Source organism: Dreissena polymorpha, chromosome 3, assembly GCF_020536995.1.
Source record: "Dreissena polymorpha isolate Duluth1 chromosome 3, UMN_Dpol_1.0, whole genome shotgun sequence".
NCBI lineage: Eukaryota > Metazoa > Mollusca > Bivalvia > Myida > Dreissenidae > Dreissena > Dreissena polymorpha.
In genome coordinates this window covers 91,096,006-91,102,005 of record NC_068357.1, presented here as the reverse complement: position 1 = coordinate 91,102,005, position 6,000 = coordinate 91,096,006, and the positions used below count along the sequence as shown (strand labels likewise).

The following is a 6,000-nucleotide window of genomic DNA, read 5'->3' as shown; positions in this document are numbered from 1 at the left end:
GTAGATAAAATACACGAAGATCTAAAAACATTATTGTCAGAGTTAATATCTGCCTTCCATCCACGCACATTCCAGAACCCGCATTCGACCTATTGGCGATTGTGCCTATCACCGGAATACGGCCTTTGGGGATAACCTCTAGAACCGCGCCTGTCGACCCGTTCCCATTCGCCACGGGACTGACGCCTATCGCCGTAATCGCTACGATGGGAATTTCCTACCTCATTAGCCCCTCGGCGTGATTCACGGTTGTAAGACCTATCCGATTCCCAGCGGCGTTCTGTAGAAGAAAGTCTATCAGATTTGCGTGAACTGTCAATGTCAACATCACTATAAACGACCCTAGAGCCTTTCATGTAAAGATTTCCCTGACTACTTTTTAATGCATTGAGAATAGTAGCGAAGTTTTTATTGGTGGACCTTTCAGATGGCAATTGGTCATGATGGATGAACACATTTTTGTATTGACTATTCTGCCTAAGTACTGTTTTTGCCTTCATTATTGCCTGTTTATCCTCCTTAGAATTAAGTGTCACAATGATAACTCCAGGCTTGGATTCGTTGTAGGATTGTTTGCGTTCAACCTTGCCAACAGTGACATGCGATACCTTAAGGCCATCTTTCAATAGGGCATTGACCTTTGACTGTGTACTCTCACTGGCACTCTCGGGCAGGTTCCTAATGACAATGTTCATTGAGCGGTCAACATGAGACTGAGACTGAGAGTTAGAATCTGATCGATGTAAAGAAGACGCTCCTTTGAAACTTTTAACCTCATTGCGAAGGCTAGCTAAGTCAGCCGCTATCTCAGCTTTCACCGACTGCTGAAGAGAGTCAAATTTGGAGTCCATTTTGGAATCAATCTCCTTCCGTACCCGGTTGATTTCGCTGTTCATGCGTTTGTCAACAGCCAGTGACACTCTGTTTGCAATCCGTTGCTCCAATGACGCTTCCAAAGTATCAAACCGTTCATTGAGAGACATAAACATCATATTCATATCTGCTGATAATTTGTCAAACATATTTTGCAATGTACGTGTTTCGACGTTAGGTTCAACAAATTTGCGTGGCGCTGGTTCCGGTTCTTTAGGCTGGTACAAACTACGCCGTGCAGTTATAGTTGGGCGTAAACTGGAGAGTTCCGGAGATGCCTCTTGTCTGGCTTTCTTCGTCGTAGTATCGCACGTTCCCGACAAAGACCGATGGCGTTTACGCTCACTTACACGAGGTGTAATAACCTTGGAAATTGGTTGAGAAGACATAACTGAGTCAACGTACTCCGCCGCTTCCGTATTTGTAACAGAAGCTGGCTTCGAAGTAGACATTATATTGAATATGCGAGCTTCAACACAAGTGCGAAACTAACTCACACAAATTCTCTTTCAATCGTAAGCGCGCCACCAGAGCGTGAAAAATTCAATACTACAATTATACAGTGTCAATTGACAACTGTCTGTTATAACTCAAGCGTGACGAATTTTCGGAGATCAGTGGTTTACTGACTGCACTATACTGGAACGCCAAAACAAAAGTATTACTGTTACTATAAATAACCTCAACGCACGCAAAAATCGACTGAGATTATAATCTGTTACTAAAAATAGAATCAGGTAAACTTTTATACATCTTTATCAAAGTCACAAAAACAAAAAGTTTTCACCTTTGACTAGTGTAAATATGTCCAAAAATATCCTTTATCACAAAATTCCCAATCACACTTTTCAACCAACATTTATTTCACAGCAAAACTTTCAAAATTGTATCACCAAAATGTACACAACTATCCGCCATCAATATCGATTACCTATGATTCCTTAAAACGAATTAATTGAATAGCAAAACCCCATATACAAGTACATATGTATTGATTGTATGACTTAAATCAATTATAAGGTGGTGTAAACAATTCAGCAAACATGAGAATGTACTTTAATTAATTTATTTTGGTTTTCTATACGAAATAAGAAGCTGCTTTGTATCAGATAAGGAATACTTAGCTCATGAAATTGTAACATTTAACGCGAAAGCATATTTAATATGGTGTTGATATCATAATGTTCTGTAAGGAAGTTCCGTACAAGTTAAACTAGTTCAATCTAATTGAAGGCTCGCTTGTGAAAAAAGTCTATACACAAATATGTTACATATTCTGCATTACAAAATACAATAATGCTCTTACAAATTTTGACGTGTGTTGGTTTTTTTTATCTTAAATATATCACGAAATGGTAAACCAGTTATATTGGATATACCCGGTCTAATTGGTATAAATGGAATTGCAGTTTCTTAAGTTATATTGAACTACATGATGTTGTTGATAATTATACTCGTCGTCGGTAAATATAGTTTATTCAGATATATTGTAATCGTCCGAGGTTTATTCAAATTTGGTGGATAGTAGTATTATATGGACGGCATGTTCTTACATATATTTGATAATACGCGTGCATATTGTACCTATAAACATATCAAATATGATTACATTATTCAGTGGATGAAATGGGTTTTTTAATTGACAACAGTTAACACATTCTTGAATATACATTACTATGGTATTAGTTTAGTATAATTTAATACGCATTCGTTAAACGATACTCGCGTTACTTTAAAATTTAATACCTATTAACATATCAAATATGATAACATTATGCAGAGGATGAAATGGGTTTTTTAATTGACAACAGTTAACACATTCTTGAATATACATTACTATGGTATTAGTTTAGTATAATTTAATACGCATTCGTTAAACGATACTCGCGTTACTTTAAAATTTAGTTCGTTGGTCATTAGATTTAGAAAACATTCTGTTATAGCCTGCCTGCTATATTTATTGGAGACAACTTGTGAACTTGAATTATTAAAAAATTAATTCAGCCAAAGAATTAAATCTTATTTATTGATTGATGAAACAAAATGCTGCTTATATCTTTAAGCCGTTAGATCAGTTGATACAACTGTGTGCTTTTGTGCATATTTTAGCATCAAGAATTCAAAGCTTGTTTATCTGCTGTGGCGTAGTAGATATGGTGTCCGCCTAGCGACTGTGGCGTCTCGGGTAGCGCTCTTTAGATTATGCTAAAGACACCAAGTACTGGTCCTACTCAGAAAACGGACTCAAAAATGTCTCAGACTTTCGATGCCGTCTAGCTAAATACATAGGTTTAAACTAAAGTTGTAGTTGAAAATCTTGCATGTTGTAACCGAAAAAACTACATAACGTAATACAAAACGCTGCCATGGCAAAGTCATTTATTCCAAGCAATGGAACGTTACTTTTGTTGCGAAGTACGTACGTTTTCATGTATGTACTGAATATACTAACATCAAGTACATGCCTCTGCTACCTTAGCCAGCCTTGAAAGACGATGATTGGCCGATAAATAGGCTAATATGATAGGTCTTTGTCCTCATATCTTTTTATCAAATATGTTATTGTGTATAATAGTACATGATAATGATTGAATGTACGTGTTTTGGTAAAGCGCATTACTATCATGGAAGGAATATGCAATCTGTTTTCAAATGGTATATATATTTTAGGTACGTGATAAAACCATTCGCGGTCGGTGGAAAAATCTTAAAAAGCGTCAACGTAGTATACCTAAAGTATTTAAAAATAATTATACAAAGGCCAGTACTTTGATAAATTGTTGCGATGATGTGTGTGGGATTAAACCAGATTTGTCATACATGTTCAATTATTGTTTTTGTTTATAAATAATTTTGCAAGGCTGGGTTTTTCCGATTTCCACTTATCATGTACTTGTTTACCTGCCCAACATAAACTTCCTTATAAGTACATGTGTATTGATTGTATTACTTAAATAAATCATAAGGTGGTGTAAACAGTTCAGCATACATGAGATTGCGCTTTAATTAATTAATTTAGGTTTTCTTTACGAAATAAGAAGCTTAATCTCAGATAATGAATACTCAGCTCATGAAATTAGTACATTTAACGCGAAAACATATTTAATATGGTGTTGATATCATAGTGTTCTGTAATGAAGTTCTGTACTAGTTTAACTAGTTCAATCTAATTGAAGGATCGCTTGTGAAAAAAGTCTATACAAAAATATGTCACATATTCTGCATTAAAAATACTCTCACAAATTTTGACGTGTGTTGGTTTTTTTTATCTTATATATATTACGATGGTAAACCAGTTATATTGGGTATACCCGGTATAAATGGTCTTTAATGAATTGCAGTTTCTTAAGTTGTATTGAACTACACGATGCTGTTGATAATTACACTCGTTGTCGGTAAATATCTTTTATTCAGATATACAGTAATCGTCCGAGGATTATTAAAATTTGGTGGATAGTAGTATTATATGGACGGCATGTTCATACAGATATTTGATAACACGCGTGCTTATTGTACTTATCAACATATCAAATATAAAAACATTATTCAGTTAATGAAATGGGGTTTTTTAATTGGCAAACAGTTTACACATTTTTGAATATACATTATTATGATATTAGTTTTGTATAATTAATACGCATTCGTCAAACAATACTCGCGTTTCTTTCAAATTTAGTTCGTTAGTCATTGTATTTAGAAAACATTCTGTTATAGTCTGCTATATTGCAGACAGTGTAAACTTGAATCGGGCTGTACTGTCGATACGTGCAGATTTATCATGGAAAATTTTCCATAATTATAATTTGATACAATATTTGAATCAGAACCGTACATCCACACACAAAAGTATACCTTTCCAACATGTCTTTCTTTATGTTGTTACACACCAAAGAAAATTAAGTTATAGCCGAATTACATTTGATTCGAAAAAAAACGTGTGGTTTGCATATACTTATGCTCCCTTTTAGTGTGGTAAACTGACATATACATATCGTGAAGTGAATGTATCGCAATTCTTTTTTACAGGTTTAACTGACTGCCAAGCTGCGTTTCTGACATGTCTTCATCCGCGGACAGGAAGTTTAGACTTGTTCGACAACGAGATATACATGTGCGCAGAAGGTAGTACTGAACGAATCAAATCCAATATGCATGTGTATAATGTCTACCTATAATGTATTAATATCTAAATACAACACACATTGACGAATACCTCATTTAAAGTAATATTTACAACTTTTACATAGAGAACATGTATCTACACATCTTAATTCATTGACAGGTATAGTTGTACCAAAAACGACAACGATACCAACGACAACCCTTCTTTCGTCGACAACCGACACACCTCAACCAAGCAACGCCATTCTTCCGCCTTTTTTAAAGCGCATGTGCGAACTTGGTAAAGATCTGCCAGAAGGTTACAAGTGTTGTGGTTACATTCCGTACCAACCGGATTTTCAAACGTGTTGTGGAATTACGTGGACGAAAACTGTGGTGCATTCTGGAAAACCTGACAAGGATTACACGTAAGTAGACTTCATTTAAAAAAAGTAAATGAAATATGTATATATGAATTAATTGGACAAAATACGAATACTATCTACAATTGGTGATTGAATTGTACTTCTATTTGCACGTTCAGTATATCTTGCTGTAATTGTATTTAGAGTTTTAAAATTAAAAGCAAAAATATTATTCGAAGCAGGTTAATATGGGTTATTTTTTCGAAAGAAAATATCATCATGTTTACTGATTCTTAAAAAACTTTAAACAGATGTTGCAAAGATGATATTTCAAGGGCCTACACAAGAAATGATCTACCGTGTTTGTATCACCCAGCGAATAACGACAAGTTCTGGAACGCATCTAGAGTAACCAAATTGTGGAAATCAACAAAACTTATGCAAGAGGCCTGTCGAACGAACACAGGTATGTACTTTATAATGTACATTCGTTTATTATTCAAGGTGTTTAATTTGTATTGACTATGCCATACGCCGTATGTATATATGGAATATATTTCAAAAATATAGCTCAGGTTGCGTAATCAGACGTGAAGTCTTGTTCAAAGCTTGCAAGCTAAGCTAATCGCTGACAAAAGCTGTATGTTCTTTGAAAATTATT

At 34.9% G+C, this 6,000-nt stretch overlaps 1 long non-coding RNA gene across 1 annotated transcript; it reads left to right on the top strand.

The window, feature by feature from the left end:
* The first annotated feature begins 2,310 nt into the window (after window positions 1–2,310).
* Window positions 2,311–5,389, top strand: LOC127875361 (uncharacterized). Its single transcript, XR_008047379.1, has 3 exons — window positions 2,311–2,336; window positions 4,900–4,995; window positions 5,156–5,389. It is a non-coding gene; the product is annotated as an uncharacterized LOC127875361 (long non-coding RNA).
* The last annotated feature ends 611 nt before the right edge of the window (window positions 5,390–6,000 follow it).